This window comes from Bubalus kerabau, chromosome 5 (genome assembly GCF_029407905.1).
Source record: "Bubalus kerabau isolate K-KA32 ecotype Philippines breed swamp buffalo chromosome 5, PCC_UOA_SB_1v2, whole genome shotgun sequence".
Taxonomy (NCBI): domain Eukaryota; kingdom Metazoa; phylum Chordata; class Mammalia; order Artiodactyla; family Bovidae; genus Bubalus; species Bubalus kerabau.
Window position 1 is genome coordinate 116471336 of NC_073628.1, and position 19191 is coordinate 116490526.

Here is a 19191-nt window from a genome sequence, read left to right on the forward strand (position 1 = left end):
TAATGGTAATTAGAAGAATGGGGGCAGCAACAGTAGCAGCCAGCAGAAATTAGAAGCTGTGACAGAGGTGGCAAGCTGCAGACAAAGACCACAGGGAACAGCCGGCCATAAAGAGGGCTGGCTGGCTGCATGCCAACCAATAGATTTTAGCAATCTCAAGAGGGAAAGAGAAGATTTGGCCCTGTGCTTCACCGTCTATAAAGACCTGTGGTATATATAGCACAGTGATTTAAGAAGGAGGCAATGAAGTACAGAAACTATTTAAGAAAAAAAAATTCATAGAAAAACAGTTAAAAACTAAAAAGCAGCATTTTGAAACCAACACTGATCTAGAAGGTTTAACTTTGTGAAGTGTGCCACATTGTTCAAGACATTAAGGAAAGAAAAAGGAACAAACGTTGGCTAAATACCTTTTATGTGCTGGAAGTTTTATGAACATCATTTCTTTTAATCCTCATGACAACCCCTTATATAAACAGTATGAGTCCCATCTTCAAGCTGGGTAAAGTGAGGCTCAGAGAGATTATATATAACTTGGCCAAGGTCCCAGGCTCTTCAGCATCAAAGTCCATATCTTCTCAACTGTACTATGCTACTGAGATGGAGCAAGGGGAGTCAACACAAATAAATATAATGCACAAAAGAAATGTAGTGAAAAATTTTCTTTTTGCAGGTTAAAGACAACAGGTAGCCTAAACTATAGTCTCATATCTAGTATGCTTGTGTAATTCCTATTAACTATAATCTCAAAACTGATGTAACACAGAGTGAATAACCTTACTCTTCAGGACAACATATTCATTTTTACTTCTCCTTGACGTCTGTACTTTTTCAAGTGTGCATATTTTGAAGAGCTGCCGCTTAGTCTATATATTATTAAAAATTAACTTACCAAGCCGGTCAAGCATCTAAAGTTAGGTATATGAGAGAACACAGCCAAACCATTTGCTCTTCTGAAGGGTGTTTTGCTTCAGTTCAGTTGCTCAGTCGTGTCCGACTCTTTGTGACCCCATGAATCACAGCACGCCAGGCCTCCCTGTCCATCACCAACTCCCGGAGTTCACTCAAACTCACGTCCATCCAGTCGGTGATGCCATCCAGCCATCTCATCCTCTGTTGTCCCCTTCTCCTCCTGCCCCCAATCCCTCCCAGCATCAGAGTCTTTTCCAAAGAGTCAGCTCTTCGCATGAGGTGGGCAAAGTACTGGAGTTTCAGCTTCAGCATCATTCCTTCCAAAGAAATCCCAGGGCTGATCTCCTTCAGAATGGACTGGTTGGATCTCCTTGCAGTCCAAGGGACTCTCAAGAGTCTTCTCCAACACCACAGTTCAAAAGCATCAATTCTTCGGTGCTCAGCTTTTTTCACAGTCCAACTCTCACATCCATACACAACTACTGGAAAAACCATAGTCTTTACTAGATGGGCCTTTGTTGGCAAAGTAATGTCTCTGCTCTTGAATATGCTATCTAGGTTGGTCATAACTTTCCTTCCAAGGAGTAAGCGTCTTTTAATTTCATGGCTGCAGTCACCATCTGCAGTGATAAAAATAAAGTCTGGCACTGTTTCCACTGTTTCCCCATCTATTTCCCATGAAGTGATGGGACCAGATGCCATGATCTTCGTTTTCTGAATGTTGAGCTTTAAGCCAACTTTTTCACTATCCTCTTTCACTTTTATCAAGAGGCTTTTTAGTTCCTCTTCACTTTCTGCCATAAGGGTGGTGTCATCTGCATATCTGAGGTTATTGATATTTCTCCCGGCAATCTTGTTTCCAGCTTGTGCTTCCTCCAGCCCAGCATTTCTCATGATGTACTCTGCATAGAAGTTAAATAAGCAGGGTGACAATATACAGCCTTGACGTACTCCTTTTCCTATTTGGAACCAGTCTGTTGTTCCATGTCCAGTTCTAACTGTTGCTTCTTGAGCTGCATACAGGTTTCTCAAGAGGCAGGTCAGGTGGTCTGGTATTCCCATCTCTTTCAGTGTTTTCTGTAATACTATACAGTAAAACGCAATATACTTCAATCTACTTGATTCTAAATAGCTTCCTATGTAAATAATCAGATGTATAGTGGAGAAATCTAAGAAATGATTCCAACTCATTCACCTTTCACTTTCACTATGAAAAATTTTTTAATTGAAGTATAGTTGATTTACAATGTTGTTAATTTCTGCTACAGAGCAAAGTGACTAAGTTGCACATGTATAGGTACATTTTTTTCGTATTTTTCCATTATGGCTCTCCCAGGACACTGAATATATTTGCCTGAATATATCTTCCCTGTATACAGCAAGAACCTTGTTGTCCAACCATTTGGTATGTAATAGTTTGCATCCACTAATCCTAAACCCCCAGGGTATCCTTCCCTCACCCGCCCCTTGATAATCACAAGTCTGTTCTCTGTCTGTATATCTGTTTCAGCTTCGTAGATAGGTGCATTTCTGTCATATTTCAGATTCCACATGTAAGTGATATGGTATTTGTCTTTCTCTTTCTGATTTATTAGTATGGTAATCTCTAGTTGCATCCATGTTGCTGCAAATGGCATTATTTCATTCCTTTTTATGGCTGAGTGGTATTCCATTGTATATATGTATTTTATTTTTATCAGCTCATGCGTTAATTGACGTTTAGGTCATTTCCCTGTCTTGGCTATTGTGAACAGTATATCTATGAACATATGGGTGCATCTATCTTTCTTGAATTACAGTTTTGTCCAGATATATGCCCAGGAGTGGAACTGCTGGGTCATATGATAATTCTCTTTTCAGCTTTCTGAGGACTCTCCATACTGCTTTCCACAGTGGATGCACCAACTTACGATCACACCAATAGTGTAAGAGGGCTCCCTTTTCTCCACACCCTCTCCAGCATTTGTTATTTGTAGACTTTTTAATGATGGCCATTCAGACTGGTGTCACAATGAAGATTTTCATAGTCTGGTAGGTTCACAAAATAGTTGCCCACCCACAGAGGATGCTATGAAATAGGCACTTTCCTTTTGGTACCTGGGAAATTAGTTAATACCTTCTGCTGTTGTTCCTCAAACACAAATCCTTTATCAACTCCTATCTGAATGGATAGGATGGTGTCTTCACCGCTATTCCTCCCTACTGCCTTCTCCCTGGTAGCAGTACACCATCACTAATTACTCTAACATAATCCATTATGTGACTCCTTTTAAAAACACACACACACACACATGTGTGCACACACAAGTGCATGCACACAATAGTCCTTAATCTAAGCAGCAAAGCATCCATGGTCTGGATCCACTTTATCCAATTATTCTTCACGACCAACACGTATCTCGATTGAGCTGTTTCTGCTACCTGTCCCTGTTCTTCCTCGGTGGCCATCAAAGAGCACCTGAGCTTTTACTGTTCAGGGCTGGACACAGTTCCCTCTTGATGATGTCTGACTACAAGGCTCATACCAGTCTCTCCATTTTCTCTCCCATGACCTCTCCCAAAACGTTTTCAGAATCTCACCATGGCGCCTGATTACATTCTGGCTCCTCATTGTTCTTTTTAGAGAATGAGTTTCATGTTGTCTCACTTTTTAAAAAATGCCCCTGACTTATCATCGAGTCAGTTTTTCAGCAGAATGTCCCATAGTCCAGATTTGCCAGCTTACTATCTTCTGATGTCATTTACATCATTATCACATGTATTTTTTTTTAAACAGGTTTTATTAAATTTGGGTTCAACCTTTTTTTTTTTTTTTTTTTGGTAAGAATACTTCAAAGATAGTGCTGTGTTTCCTACTGAGACGGGGTCTTGAAAAGCACATGGTATTAGTATTTGAAAGGGTGAGGTGGACTTCTGTGTGAGAGGATGAGGGTGAACATTACAGGCAAAGGAAAAGCATGTGCACACAGATGGACGCAGGTCAGAGTGTGGAGTGTTCGAGGTAGGAACCCATCGACACTGGCTAGAGTAGGTCTTCCATTCCATTCACAGCACTGGACGCACAGGTTCCATCCCATCCAGTCCTGCTAAACCAGCATGTCTAGGGCTAGAGGCTCAGATAGACATTTTTTTAAATAATTTTATTCTTACTTTTGGCTAGCACTACTTTGTTGCTATACATGGGCTTTCTCCAGTTGTGGCGAGTAGGGGCTACCCTCTAGTTGCAGTGCATGGGCTTCTCTTGTGGATCACAGGGGGCTCAGTAGTCGTGCACAGGCTTAGAAGCTGCAAGGCATGTGGAATCTTCCTGGAGCAGGGATCAAACCCATGTCCCAAATCCACTGGCAGGTGGATTCTTTACCACTAAGCCACCAGGGAAGTCCTGGGTATCTTTATCTTTACAAAGTTACTAAGGAGATTCGGATGCTTTGCTGCTCCTGAAGCCCTCTGGTCTGGGGAATAGTGTACATATAAGTAGTCTGCTCTTGGTATGTCAAGCTCATCCCTATTTCAGGGATTTAGGGCATGACTTCTAGCACCTTCTCTCCACTGAAGTGTCTGTTTAACTATTACTTCCCCTCAGTAAAGTTTTACTTGATCACTCTGTTCCAAGTAACCAATCATCTTTCACCTTATTTCTTAGTGCTTATCTGATGGTCTTATTTATTTACTTGTTCTTGGTATGTTTTCCTCACTAGAATGTATGCTGTCAAAGATTGTGGACCTTGTCTGTCTTGTTCATGGTGGGAATTCCAATGCTCAGGAAGAATCCTGGGTATATGAAAGGTGTGTGCTAAATACTTAGGATGAAAGGATAAATTTGACATATTTAGGAAATTCTTTTTAGAACAGTCTTACATAATGTAGATTGTTGTTGTTGTTTAGTTACTAAGTTGTGCCCAACTCTGTGACCCTATGGACTGCATCCCACCAGGTCCCTCTGTCTGCGGGATTTCCCAGGCAAGAATACTGCAGTGGGTTGCCATCTTCTTCTCCAGAGGATCTTCCCGACTCAGGGACTGAACCTGAGTCTCCTGTACTGGCAGTCAGATTCTTTACCACTGAGCCACCTGGGAAGCTGTAGCTAGGAAGCAATAACATCATCCTTTAAGACTGTTTTCATTAAGATTGAGGTAGTAAATACCTTCTTTGAGAACTTCTCTTTGCATTTTGGATGTTTTGCTTTATGATATCTTATTTCACCTTACTGTTTAAAAGGAAAAATTTGAGATAGCATTTCATAGACGAAAACTGCAACCCTGAATATCTATCTCATCAGTTCAATAATAATTTCCAAATGTACTTAATGGACTATTAAATCAGTAATTAGAAATCAAATCTTGCTATGCTGCAAAAGATGTCAAAATTATGTATGCTCAGACCAAGATACTTTAAAATTAAAATTTTATTTAATTAGCATTCCTCAGAGAAAGATATTCTAAAATTAAAATTTTATTTAATTAGTGTTCCCATAATCTATATTAAAATTTATTTGTACCCAGATGACTTATAAAAATATAGGCAGAGCAGTATAAATACACAGAAAGAGCTCATGGTGGTTAACAAAATTCAGTGATATCTTTAATACAACAACCAAAAAAACAAAAAACAACCCAACAGGAAAAAGATTTAGGGTTTGAGGAGTAGGGAAAAATATGAATAAAGTGAAAAACTTTTATATAAGCTATTTTGTGGGGTGTTTGGAAGCATTCTTTCCTTTCAGCCACACTTTTGTGAGTTTAAGTTAATGGATTTCTATTGCACTCCTGTTGTCACTATTGCTGATGCTTTCCTATGGATGAGGCAGATACCTGGTTATTTAAGGAGTAGGATAAATGGGTCAAGACGGCGTTCCCTGTCCCAATTCACCAGGGAGCGTTTGAGAATTCCACCTGACATGAGGACAGCACTGTGCTCTTAAACAATCTGCAGTTTGATCCGATTGTTCCCCAGTGGGGGACGTAGGCCACAGCTCACTCAAGAGTCATTGATTGGATTAACAGCCTAATTCCCAACAGATGAATAGAATACTGATGTCTTGTCAGCCCAGATCACAAAAGGAAAACACAATCTGCTTCTACAGCTCAGAGATTTAACCCTCTATTTACCCTGAGGCTAGAATTTCATACTGTTTCATACTGTAATTTCTTCAGAACTCTTTGCCGATAAATATAATGAAGTGGTGGTTTTTTTTATCACTATCCACATGTTTTCGTCCTCTTTTAGAGTAGTTTTTTAAATCTTTAAAAACATGGAAAGATTTTTTATTTTAGTTTTTACTATCCACATTAGTCCTGCTGCCTAAATTCTTTTCCAGTTTCCTTAATACTATATAAGCTGTTTCCTCAGGGGAACCCAATAAAAAAGGACACAGCCTCTGGGAAAAAAGATAGCAAAATCCATACATTCAAATATAAAACTATTTTGAGCTGTTTTTCTGGCATAAGCAACTGATTTTATTGAAGGGAATAAATGATTGTATTAAGGGGAATAGAGTCTCAATAAACGTTAGCTTTATTTTATTCCCCTACTATACCTCTACCTTCCATCTATAATAACTTTTATGTATGGTTGTACAACTAAGAGTCAAATAAAAAGGTCTCAGTGGTATAGGTTTAAAGATAAGACCAAAAGACTTAATTCAAGTCATCTATGAATTAGAATTCTATAATAAATATATACATGTCTTGTATGAGTAGCAAAACAAAGAGTATTCTGGGCAAATTTAATGACAGTTCATTTTGTGTATCTTTCTGCCTATAGCCAGCCCATATAGTAAGAAAGATGATTTTAGTCCGTTGTGAGTAAAAACAATGATGGAAGTGGCAAAGCTTGTCTACTATGCTAGGCAATTTACATATGTCCTCTTATGTAATCTGCCCAACAACCTTATGCAGTAGGTATTAAGTTATCTCATTTCACAAAATGAAGAAACTGAAGCTTAGTTATGTTTAGGAACTTTGAGGTCACAGGATTTATAAGGTGTGGAGCCAGAATTGAGGTTTCTGGCTCCAAAGCTTATGCTCTTAAACACTACTGGGATTTTATGGGTTTCTCTACATATCTAATATTTATATTTTTCAGTATCAAGGTATTAAAATTAAGATTCAGCCTTCTCTTAAAATCTGTTATTACTCTTGTAAAAAAAACCTCTGCATGTACAAATGCTCTCTTTTGGCTCTTCTTTTTCTTTAGGACATTTTTTTAAGTGAATTTCATGATAGCCCCCTAAAATCAGCCACATCAAAAACCAGTAAACTTTTTTTTTTTGCCTGTAGCTTTGGAGTCATAGTCAACTTCTATCCCTTTTCTTTACCTCTTATACTGTCTTTCATCAAGTGAAGTTGATTGAATTCTTCTATACGGTATCTGATTCTTTCTTTCTCTACAGTAATGGACCTCATCCAGGTCCTAACCTTCTAATCCACTAATCCCTACAAGAGCCTCCCTAATAATTTATCTGGTCTCCCATCTCTTTTGCAAGCATTGTCCTTAGCCTGCCATTCTACTTGAAACTTTGAAGCACATTCTAATTGTCTTCACGTCAGATAAGAATTCCTAACTAAGGATTTCTGTAACTTTTAATATTGTTATGGTTTTAAACACTGTACATAAAGGAAGTTTAGATCAGTTCAAATATGAGAACATATTATATAGAATAGATTGTTTTTATTACTAAGTATTATACTATTACATTATAATCTGATTCTGTATGGTAATATGTTTCCATAATACCTATTATTGAAAAACAATTAAAGGAAAGAGAATACATGTTTTGAAAAGAGACAAGGAAAAATCTCAACTAACACCAATTGAGACTCATTCATAAAATATGTACAGTGTAAAAGATCTTTATGCTACTCCCACAGATATTATTTATTTTTCTATATGTATTTCAGAATGCTTTTCTTTTCATCCCTGGTGGCTCAGATGGTAAAGAATAGAAAATAAAAATTTAACACTTATTTTAATAAATTTATACTTAATTTTACAGAACACTTTCATATATACCAACTTTATTAATATTTGAAACTAACAGTCTGAAGTAAGGTATTAGGAGGTATTCACAGCTCCATTTTATAAATAAGGAAATTCAAGCTCAGTAGAGTTAAAATGACTTATCCAAAGTGATCTATTAAGCCAAACAACAGAATTAGGACTTTACATATTCCATTTATATATAAATAAGTTTTGCAATTTTAATGTCTAATTTCCACTTCTAGAGCAAGAACAACAGTTATCATTGAATTTGGATAAAACATTAGCTACTAAATAATCTGTATAAAGATCCTGCCTCCATCCATGAACATGTTGAATGTTCATTCATTTAAGCATCCAAAAATTCAATTGGAAAAAAAGGACAGCCTAACTAAAAATTGTATCTTTACACTAAAATAAAACAATCTGAAACAAGTAGCTAGAAGATACTAATACAAATATCACAAACACATTCTAAATCAAGACAGGTCCTTTTAGAGATTCCCTAGAAGGTGAAAGATCTTGAGGAGGATAATTCCCAAGAAATCCCTTTCTTCAGTATGGGAAAGAAGGGGCAATAGAGAGCATGAAAAAGCAGAAATGCTTCCTTGCATATTAGAGACAGAAGCATTTCAATGGTCCCTAGAGACGTGACGCTCCCGTGCCCCAAAGGATAGTTCATAAGCTTTTTTTTTTTAATGATGAATATTTTTCTTTCATATGGTGTGAACTCTTAAATTCAAGGGCTTCCCTGGTAGCTCAGCTGGTAAAGAATCCGCCTGCAATGCAGGAGACCCCAGTTTGATTCCTGGGTTGGGAGGATCCCCTGGAGACGGGAAAGGCCACCCACTCCAGTATTCTGGCCTGGAGAATTCCATGGACCGTACAGTCCATGGGGTTGCAAAGAGTCAGACATGACTCAGAGACTTTCACTCCACTCACTCGCTAAAATTCAAAGGAAATTTTGATAGTCCTCAAGAGCATAAATTTGTGGCAGAAACCTTTGTTCTAGATTTCCAGGTAGGCACATCCACTAACCCATCTTTAAAGTATAAAACTCTGAAAGGTCTACTGTGAGTAATACCCAGAGGTTTTCACATGCTACAAGTCTACAACTTTAAATTCCTATCCTGTAATATAAAAACAGCATTTTAGCAGGTATTTTAAAATAAGTCATATTAACTTTCCTCTCAAACAGTAATGTTAATAATATCAAACAGAAACCAAAATCAACCAAAAAACAAATGAACAAAAAAAAAACCCCGATAGTTTTAATAACAAGGAAAATCAAATCAATGGTGTATCCTTTGTAGTAACAGAGAGAGACTTGTCTGATTGTGGAAACCAGGTTAAAGACAAGGGCTTGGACAGTTGTGCCCTGAAACAAGCAGACTGCAGGTTTTATAAATACATACAGAAATAATTAAAATATAAGGGGTTTAGTGGGATTAATCTGCTTTAAATAATCTCTGCCACAAAGCCTGTAAAGACACTGCTGGCACCAGGCCCACATGAGACCAGCTGTCGAAGATCAGAGTGGCAGAGACGAACTGCTCCCACTTCTGCACTGCCCGGTCTGTGAGGTCTTCTCTGGACCCTTCGTTGCTCTCTGCACCGCAGGGAAAGGCCAGCAGAGTAATACCTGTGGCCATGTGGAGCATTCTCATTTGACGTGATTGAGGGGAAAAACCAAAACATAAAAAGAAAGTTGGTGCTGGAACGGAGTCCGGAGATACAGGCTCAGAGGCCTCTAGGGAAATGCAGGAGGGCTCCGGAAAAGTGCTGATTACCTGATTCTATTCATTTAACCCAGGGAAATTTCAAAGTCACCTTTAATTATTTTCAAACTGCGTTTTAAGTAATGTAGATAGTACCCTTACTCCCAAAGGAAGCACAAAGCAGCTGATAACTCTTTAAAAACAGTAGCATTTGTTTTGCTTCAGAGTTAGCCACAAATTCAACAAATATTTTAAGGGGACAGTGCAATGAATTAAACAAGTCAGATAGATTTTGGGGGCGGGGAGGGCTCCTCTACTTCTGTTATATGGTATTTCCATAATTTTAAAAGGAAACCATTAAAAAATCCAAACAATAGCTTCTTGAATGACATGAAATCAATGTTATACACCACTGTAAGAACAGATATACATGTATGCATTTTCATACATTTTCCTCCACCAGGAGAAAATGAGGCTGAGGGCTGGACTGTCTCCTTTGAAAGTGTCTATTTAAGCCTTTCTTTCCAGTTTTGTGTCTATGATTTTCGGACACCAGCAAATCTCTCTGCTATAATTCTTCTTGTCAAAAAGGTGATTTTTTTTTTTTTTTTTTTGTCTATTTACTTCACAGGTACACTTTAAGGACAAATAAATAGTATCTAACTCTTCAGACACTCAAGTAAAAGCTGGCTATTAGATCAATTCTAAGTATTTCAAAGGAAATACTGCTGACACAGCTAGAATGGAATATTCTGGATAACACAATTACCATATTTCTTACACAGAAATGATCAAGTTTCAAGGAATCAGAATATCAAATGTAATTTACTTAAAAAAATAGAAGGTGCTATGAGTTTTTACATAAAACGGGCAGAAGTTCTCGTTAAAAAGAAAGTTAAATATCAGGATACTATCAACAAAGCTTCATTCTATTATGCAATGGAACATAGAAAACTTACGTTCAGTTTCTACTTTTATTCAACAACATAGAACTCCCACACTTCTTTAATGTCCTGCACTGTCTTATAACGAAAGCTTCATCTTATGTTTTCTCTCCCTTCGGAATGGGTTTTAAAGACTGCCAAAGTGAAGGCCAAATGTCAAATATGTGCCTGTCCACTCAAGACTATTGATGTTCATCAATACATTTTTCACACATCAGAGTGCTCTCAGATGTTAATGACTTTCAGGCTAAATGATTAGATTCAAATTTTGAACCACTGATTCAGAGGTATCTTTTCACAGGTCCCCTAGGTCAGTGGTCCTTCCAGTGTGGGCCCTGGGACAGTGGTATCAGTTCAACCTAGGAACTTGTTAAAAGTGCAAATTAGGCTCCACCCTAGACCTATTGAACCAGAAACTCTGGTAGTTGGGCCCAGAAATTTGTTTTAACAAGTGCAGGTGATTCAAATGCTAGCTAACATTGAGGACAACTCCCCTAGGCTAGTACGCTGTGCCGTGCTCAGTCACTTCGGCCTTGTCCGACCCTGCAGTCCTATGGACTGTAGTCTGCCAGGCTCCACCATCCATGGCGTTCTCCAGGCAAGAACACTGGAGTGGGTTCCTTCTCCAGGGGATCTTCCCAACCCAGGGATCAAACCCCCGTCTCTTATAGCGCCTGCATTGGCAGGCGGATTCTTTACCACTAGGGCCACCTTTATTCTCTGTAAATGAGCACCATCTTTTGGACAGCAGTGAACAAATTACATGTTACAAAGTTTACTAAATTATTAAACAACTTATCTTTTCCTTAATTTTTAAATTTAAACATACTTGGCAGGATTTCTTTTCATCTTCTAGGGAAAAGCTGCCCATCAGAGAGACCATTATAATCTGGTACACTGTTTTTATAGTTCTGTAACATAAACTGACATTTATTGGAGCTTCACATAAGATTTTTCCATCAACGGATGTGTTGGAAGAGCAATAACCAAGTGTGCTGTGTTGGGTAAATACCTACACATCAGGATACTTTTCAAAGCCATCAGGCAAAGGGGGTCAGTTGAATTTTTTTTACTGCACAGGCTAATGCTTTAAAAGTGTCTTGATGGAATCAAGGAAATTGGATTGTCCCCCCATTTGCTGGGCTAAAACAAGCCTTTTTTATTTATCCCATTAGAGGAACACAAGAGAAACCTTTTAAATGTCTCTAAAAATTTCCATGCATGGCAAAACCCAGTCAAAAGGGTTTTAATTTTCTCTGAGAACTCTTAAGTAATGCAGTATGTCAAGGTTTAATAAATTGTAGGTGGGGATAGTTTTTGTTACAGGCAACTTTATTCTTTTTAAACAGGTGCTTAGACATGCTTTAGGCTTCTCTCTATTGAGAGAGGTTAGGGCACTACCTCAAACAGCAGAAAACTCAACTTCGGTCCAAATAACAGCAACAAAAAATAACCATGATGGAATCTGTATAATCTGAGACAAATTTTTAGAACACATAAAATGACAATATTTTAAAATGTATTTAAAGTGATGGTTAATCTTTCTATATCTTTCTATATGTGACATTTTTGTATTGAGCTTCTTGAAAAATTTCTCGAAGAATCTGGCTTTGAACAAAGCTCAAGGAGAACACAGAGATTAGGTATGTAACCTTTTTTCAACAGAAAGAGGTATTGCAAAGCAAAGACTGTATTCCCAACCTGTAACAGGGTAAAACCCCCTAGAATACAACTTCAAAATACTACAGGAACATCTATTCATAAAGACAAGTTGACTTATGTAACATGCATTACACATTTATAGAAATTTATGATATATAAAATATACCTTCTATGACCTTATGTTTATTTTGGTGTATTTGCTGATTAGATATCATTATACATTGAGATTTTCTTGGTTGATTTTTTTCCATCTTCAACAAACTATTAAAAGTGCTTCCAATCATAATATAGAAGGAATGCCAGAATGGAGGAGTTATGACGGGGAGGAGGAGGTATCACTTAATCTATAAGGAAGAGGGGTTCCTTTCTGAATCTCACTTTATTAGAAATATTGTTAACCATATTCAAATAAGAATCATACAGCTTACTCTGTTCCCTAGCTCCCCAGATGAAGAAGAGGAATCATGCCAAAGAGAAAAGATATCTAATATTTCAAAATAGAACAATTAATAATTATGTCAAGTATTCCTCTTTATTACCTGCTTTTAAACAATAATTTTAGCTCACATCAGGGTCAGATGGCATGGGATCCAACAACAAAGTAGTTCTGTAGGGGAGTCCGGCAGGCTTTACTAAATGTTCATGTTTCAAGTCTGCCCCGTGACCAGCTATACCCATGACTACAACTACTAAAGAGGGAGGCTTAATGAAGTACCAGCTGACAAAAGAAGAACGTATAGTCGACTGGGAAAAAGAAAACTTACCCTTTTGTCATGTCTAATCAGCTATTTCTATACTTTTGATAAATATGCTTTAATTATTCATTAAAATTTGTACTTAAAAGCTAGTATCCTCTTTAATGGAAATTCCAGCTTTATTACCTAAGTTCCTAACAACTTAATGTATTATTCTATCCTTTATATACAGCTTTTTTTTTTAGGTGTTAGCAGTAACTCAGAAGCTTTAAATGAAATTCTGTGTTATGCCTTGAAAGTTGAGTCACTGAAAATCTCCCAAGTCTTTCAACATTCATAAAAGAACTGTCAACTATCAAAAGACAGACTAAACAAGCAACTGAAGGACTGAAAATGGCAGTAAAGGAATGTATTAAGATTATATAATGAATATTTAATAATTAAAAGATCCTGTCATTGGCTTAACTTTACTGTTGCTTTCATAGGAAGACCTTTGCTAATCCCAAACCCTGACATTCATGTGAATAGCAAAGTTGAGAAAATTTAGTTTTGTTTCCTTTGCTAGAATATAGGCATTCTTAATTCTGGATTCTTAGAGTCCCAGAACATCTAAGGAAGGGCTTCAGCAAATGTATGAACCTATTAAAATTGTTAGCGAAAATTCTATATCCATACCCTTTCTCTCTGGTGTTTATAGCTTTCCTCATATTCTTCCTATAAAAATTAAAGACCCCTGTTGTAGGGTAGCAGTATACATTAAAAGATTGGTCATGAATTGGCAATTGCTGAAACTGGATGAGTATACAGAAGTTTGTTATACTATTTTACCTAATTTTGCACATCGTTTTAAATTTTTCTGATTATTAAAAAAAAAAAAAAAAAACTGCTGTGAAAGAAACTCTCTGTGCATACAAATCCGTTCTTGATAAAGGGCTGTGGTAAATCTAAGCAAACTGCTAAAATAAGCGATAATTCTATCTTTCCTTACACCTAGGTTGGGAAGATCCCCTGGAGAAGGGAAAGGCTACCCACTCCAGTATTCTGGCCTGGAGAATTCCATGGACTGTGTAGTCCCTGGGGTTGCAAAGAGTCGGACAAGATTGAGTGACTTTCACTTTCATTACATCATAAAGTAAGTCAAATGAAGGTAAAGGATTTGGAGTTTTATAAAACATAAGTGTGAAAATCTTTTATGGCAAAACTTTCAATGATGCAAGTTACTTTACTTTTGAAATCATTATTCTGTTTCACAAAATGTCAAAATGTGACACAAAATCACAACAAATGAGACAGAAAGGGTAACCGGTAAAGATTGCAAAGACAAAGGAGGTGGTGGTTTGGTGCTTGCAGGAGAGGGGGGGAACTGAAAGGAATAAAGTGGTGGGCTTAATCAAATCACTTTGAAAAGCTGCAGCCTCTCCGAGTTAACCTTGCCAATCAGAGGAAGCAGGAGTGGAAGCATGTTTGCGCACATTAAACTTAGCCTGTGTCCTTGAACCTGTGGTGCATTGCCTCCTCTCAAGCAGCCTGGGAAGACTTCGTAATGCTCACCCTTAGAGAGAACCTTGAATTCCATTAGAAAGCTCCACAGGAAGGAGAAACCCTCAAGTGGCAGCTTGAACCACAGAGAGAGCTCATACCCTTTACTAATATTAGAAGTGAGCTCATGGGATTAAGTCTGCAAGTCCTGGAAAATTAAAAGGTATGAACACACTGACAAATGCCATTATATCAATAAGATATCTTTAAGTCTTCTTTCCTTTTTTTCTTAAAGATATGGCAAATATTTAAAATGATACCATAAAGACTGTTTACTAAGTCTACAATTAAATTCTATAACTGGTCTGGTTATAGTCATTACGATTATAATATTTACCTCTGTATTATGCTTTGCTATAAAATCATTCACCCATGTGATGACCTAGTAAATTTTGTATACAAACTATAGTTTTAAACAAAAGGAAATATGAAGGTAGATACTACCTTGTCTTTCACATCACATCTGTTACTACAGTTCTACTGTTCTGTGTAATGAAAAAGTATCTTATATAATGTACAGTTTTAGTACAATATGTAGGCAGGCTCAGACTCAAGCTGCAGGAGAAATTTCTAATAATGAAAACTTTCCAAAATGGAAGAGACTACTTTGTGAAGTGAACAGAAATGTTCAAACCAAGGCTAGCTGGCTTAACTACTTTCTGGAAATTGAACAGAGAAAATTACTGCAGTAGGTGGGAAGTTGAACCAGATGATCCTAAAATTCCCTTTCTACCTTTATGATTTTACAATTATGGTTTATTCAAGGTAACAAAATCAGTGGCAGAACAGAAACTGGAATCTAGGTAACTTGACTCAAATCTAGTTCTTCTAAACACACAGTTATAGACTCCCTCAAATGTCCTCAGGCAGTAAATAGAGTGAGGTTAATTGGGTCAGGGACGCAATAGTGGGGCTTCCCAGGTGGCACAGTGATAACCTGCCTGCCAATGCAGGAGACACAGGAGACATGGGTTTGATCCCTGGGTCAGGAAGATCCCCTGGATGAAGGAAATGGCAACCTACTCCAGCAATTTTGCCTGGGAAATCCCATGGACAGAGGAACCTGGCAGGCTATAGTCCATGAAGTTGCAGTGTCGGACACGACTGAGCATAGCACATTCATACAAGCAATAGGATGATGGGAGTCAGAGAGCTCGGGGCCTGTCAACAGAGGGCAGCAGCTACTTAGCTCCAGTGATTGCTGACCTATGGGAACTTGCCCAGCATTACCAAAATTCCATGGACAAAGAAGCCTGGAGGGCTACAGTCCAAAGGGTCGCAAAAAGTCAGACATGACTGAGCATGCACGCATCATATTTTCAGATTTTTCAAGAGAATCCTAATAGCTACACTTTTATGTGAAATTAATTGGCAACAGTTATAAACTGTTGTAACACTGTAGGTGCCCAATGAAAATAGATATTTGGGCTGCACATGACCCATGCCAGTTTGTGACTATGAGATTTTCCACAAAAACTCCATTTCCAAACTGTTGATTTTGTAAACTCTTCTCTACATTCTTTAAATTTATCAACATCCTTTGTGAAAAATGAATGTCTAAATTTTACATTTTATATTAACTATAGTCCTCTGGATATAATGATATTTTGCTCTGGTTACTACAGTTGTGTTACTACAAATGTTGGCTGTTGTAAGATCAACTCTACATTGCTGTCTCATTGTTCACCAACTGTCCACAATAACTCAAATTTCCTGCAGATAATATTTGTGTATAATCAATCTCTAAACCTGAGCATATGAATTAGCCTATAAATATTATATAGCACTTAATTTATAGAAAAATCACCATTCATTTAAAGAGTCACTTTCCCCCCTGAATTCTTAGTCCCATCTTTTAGGCATTATTAACCACTCTGTGAGATCAAACCAGTTAATCTTATAGGAAATCAACCCTGAATATTCATTGGAAAGACTGAGGCTGAAGCTCCAATACTTTGGCCACCTGATGCGAAGAGCTAACTCATTGGAAAAGACCCTGATGCTGGGAAAGACTGAAGGCAGGAGGAGAAGGGGATGACAGAGGATGAGATGGTTGGATGGTATCACTGATACAATGGATATGAGTTTGAACAAACTCTCGGAGATGGTGAAGGATAGGGAAGGCTGGCGTGTTGCAGTCCATGGGGTCGCAAAGAGTCAGACACAACTTAGCGACCGAACAACATGAGTGTATCAGTTTGATCATTAAAATAGCAAGACGACCATTTCCAGACCTTATTCTGTTGACTTGGAAGAATTTTGTTAATTTGTGTAACACCTTCACCCTTAATTCATCCTCATGACATTTAGAAGAATATTTTACACTCAGCAACATTAAGTACAGTGAGATGTATTTTATACAGACAGAGACAAGACAGCGGAGTAGATGTGAGCTCATCTCTTATGAAAACATCAAAATCACAACTAATTGCTGAACAATTGACCAAAAAATGCTGGAACCTACCAGAAAAGATATTCTACATCCAGAGCCAGAGAAGAAGCCACAATGAGATGGTAGGAGGGGTGCAATCAAGATAAAATCAAATCCCAAATCCAGTTTGTGGGTGATGCACAAACTGGAAAATAATTATACCACAGTAGTTCTCCCACTGGAGGGAAGTTCTGAGTCCGCATCAGGTTCCCCAGCCTGGGGGTCTGGCAATGGGAAGAAGAGCTCAAAGAATTTGGATTTGAAGCCAAGTGGGGTTTGACTGCAGGAATTCCACAGGACTGGGAAAAGAGAAATTGCACTCTTGGAGGGTACACACAAGAGGAAAAAGCAGTAACCCCCTAAAAGCCTAGGCCAGACCTACCTGCTGGTATTTATGGATCTCCCGTGGAGACAGAGGACGGCAGTGGCTCCCTGCAGGGACAAAGACACTGGCAGTGGGATTTTGGGGACTTACATTGGTGTAAGCCCTCTTGGGGGCTGCCATTTTCTTATCAACTCCTGACCCTACCCAATAGCTTTAGGCTCCAGTGCTGGGATGCCTTAGGCCAAACAACCAACAGGGCAGGAAAACAGCCCTGCCGTCAGCAGATAGGCTGCTTAATGTCTTCCTGAGCCCACAGCTGCCTGCTGAACACACTCCCTTACAAAGCACTGCCCACCAGAGGGGTAAGACCCTTTCCCTTCCAGGAGGCCTGCACAAGTCGCTCAGACAGTATCATCCACCTGGAGACAGACAGCAGAACCAAGAACTACAGCCCTGCAGCCCATGGAACACAAACCACAGTCATAGAAAGTTTGACAAAAAGGAGACAGCAGAAGAATATGTCCCAGATGAAGGAACAAGATAAAGCCCCAGAAGAACAACTAGTGAAGTGAAGGGGGAGATAGGCAATATACACCAAAAAGACCCTAACAAGGACCTACTATACAGCATAGGGAACCCTGCACAATATTCGGTAATAACCTAAATGGGAAAACAGTGTGAAAAAGAATACATAAATGTATATGTATAACAATCATTTTGCTGTACACCTGAAACTAACATACTGTTAATCAGCTATACCCCAATATAAAATAAAAAATTAAAAAAAGGAAAGAGTAAAAAAGTGAGGTTCATAAAGAAAAACAGGATAGCAATAAGGAGAGACCTGGGCAACAATATGATAAAAATATACTATGCTGCTGCTAAGTCACTTCAGTCGTGTCCGAGTCTCTGTGACCCCATAGACGGCAGCCCATCAGGCTCCGTCCCTGGGATTCTCCAGGCAAGAACACTGGAGCGGGTTCCCATTTCCTTCTCCAATGAATGAAAGTGAAACGTGAAAGTGAAGTCGCTCGGTTGTGTCCGACTCTTAGCGACCCCATGGACTGCAGCCTACCAGGTTCCTCTGTCCATGGGATTTTCCATAAAGACACACTAATTTAAAAAGTGTGTTATATACATATAGACCAATGATTAATATAAGTCCACAAATGGGTACTAATGCATAAAACTTAAGTTATGATAGAAGGTGGCATTTAAAATTGTGGGAAACAGATTTGAAATGGCATTTGAGATTTAAATGACACTGACAAATTTGAATCTGTCCTAAATATAGGTCAAGATAAACTCCAAATGGATCAGGGATTTAAATGTAATATAAAATGAAACTAAAAAAATGATAGAATAAAATGTAGAACATTTTTTAAGAAAAATAAATATATTTTTATAAAATGTATATATCTATAATATCATATAAGAAATGAATCGCCAGTCCAGGTTCGATGCAGGATACAGGAAGCTTGGGGCTGGTGCACTGGGATGACCCAGAGGGATGGTATGGGGAGGGAGGTGGGAGGGGGGTTCAGGATGGGGAACACGTGTACACCCATGACGGATGCATGTTGATGTATGGCAAAACCAATACAATATTGTAAAGTAAAAAAAAATAATAATAAATTTCAGAAATCATCAGTAAATCTCAGAAATCATCAATAAGTCACTATTTCTACATTTGAACTAGGTCTTTTAAGGCAAATGACAGATCCATCTCTTAAGTTCAATGAAGTTGCCTGACTTTTTAAAAAGTTACAGAATTAATCCATATCTGAGGGCACAATCAACATGTGGACAAAAGGTTAAGACTCAGCTGTAGGTAGTAGCTGAGGTGTTCAGAAACCTTTATCATTAAGTAGATGACCTGGGGATTTAAAAAAAACAGTTCTTTTGTTTTCAAGCTTATGATAGCATAAGGTGTCAACAATTTCTGGTTTATAGCAACAGCAAGACAGATTGTAGCCAGGGGACCATT

The 19191-nt window shown here is 38.1% G+C and overlaps 1 protein-coding gene and 1 long non-coding RNA gene across 5 annotated transcripts in view; one reads left to right on the forward strand and one right to left on the reverse strand.

Annotated features, from left to right (window-relative positions):
• The window catches only part of ACBD6 (acyl-CoA binding domain containing 6), a 202588-nt gene that overhangs the window by 50029 nt on the left and 133368 nt on the right, over positions 1-19191 (reverse strand). The gene's annotated exons all lie outside the window — the stretch shown is intronic.
• LOC129653300 (uncharacterized) overlaps positions 1-19191 on the forward strand; it is a 67029-nt gene that overhangs the window by 45433 nt on the left and 2405 nt on the right. Inside the window, exons 2-3 of one of the 3 annotated variants that reach the window (XR_008715047.1) lie at positions 13904-14041; positions 14433-14611. This is a non-coding gene — a long non-coding RNA (uncharacterized LOC129653300). The remainder of the gene's footprint in view (positions 1-13903; positions 14042-14432; positions 14612-19191) is intronic. The other 2 variants (XR_008715046.1, XR_008715045.1) reach the window with 2 other exon arrangements.